Here is an 897-nt window from a genome sequence, read left to right as displayed (position 1 = left end):
GGGCGGGGCGGGGCGGTTGTCCCCGGCTCTCGCGGGGCGTGCACCGCTATGCCCTTCGCGCCAGACGCACATGCGTGCCATTAGCAAATTGCCTCCTTTGTGTCGCGATCACGTCCAGAGTCCCGCACGACAGCACTGTATACTTGCTGCACCCCCGGACCTCGACCCGACCGCCAGGTGGAGCACGACGGAGGATAGGGAAGGGGAAGTGTTGCACTTGAAGAGCAGAGCGATATGGGGGCGCTCCGGGGCGGCGGTCCGGGGAGGCCTTGTTATTTTTCCCAACACCTTGATGTGCGTGACTCCACAAAAAAGTGTACCACACGCGTGCGCTAAAGAGGCTCGCGCGTCGTCTCGCCCCGCGCACTCGCGGACTAGCAGAGACCAGACTACCCGAGGTGGGCGGGCGCGGCCGAGTGCTCTGTGGGCAACGCGTCGAGGAAACAGGTGTAACAACGCCTTGTGTTGGGTTGCGGAGAGGACAGCCGCCCGGCGCGGCGCGGGGCGGGGCGGGGCCATGGCGGGGCAGGGCGGGGCGGGGCGGCGAGCGCACAAGAGGCACAGCGCACTTCTTGTTGCTCCTCTCCCCCCGGCAATAACAACAACGGTAAAGTGCGGTAACAGGCTCGCCCCGCGCCGGGCGCCGCCGGCACTTGCTCCACGGCCCGCTGGTGTCCGCGCCTCGCGGGTCGCAGGTCGCCGCCCGGGTGGGTCCCGCTGCGTTGGCGTTGCACTCCGTGGCTGCACTAGGCGGGCCGCGCGGCGCGCCCGGCTGCCCGCCGCGTACGTATGCGCGCCACGCCTTTGGCGCCACGCCCGGCCCGCGCGAGAGCATTGTGCGGGTGTGGCGAGGCGTTCCGGCACCGCGCAGGAGCAAGCCCGCTGCCCGGGGCGGGG

This window comes from Frankliniella occidentalis, unplaced genomic scaffold (assembly GCF_000697945.3).
Source record: "Frankliniella occidentalis isolate FOCC.00 unplaced genomic scaffold, Focc_3.1 Scaffold531, whole genome shotgun sequence".
In the NCBI taxonomy this organism is placed as follows: Eukaryota; Metazoa; Arthropoda; class Insecta; order Thysanoptera; family Thripidae; genus Frankliniella; species Frankliniella occidentalis.
This window is presented reverse-complemented; position numbering follows the sequence as displayed.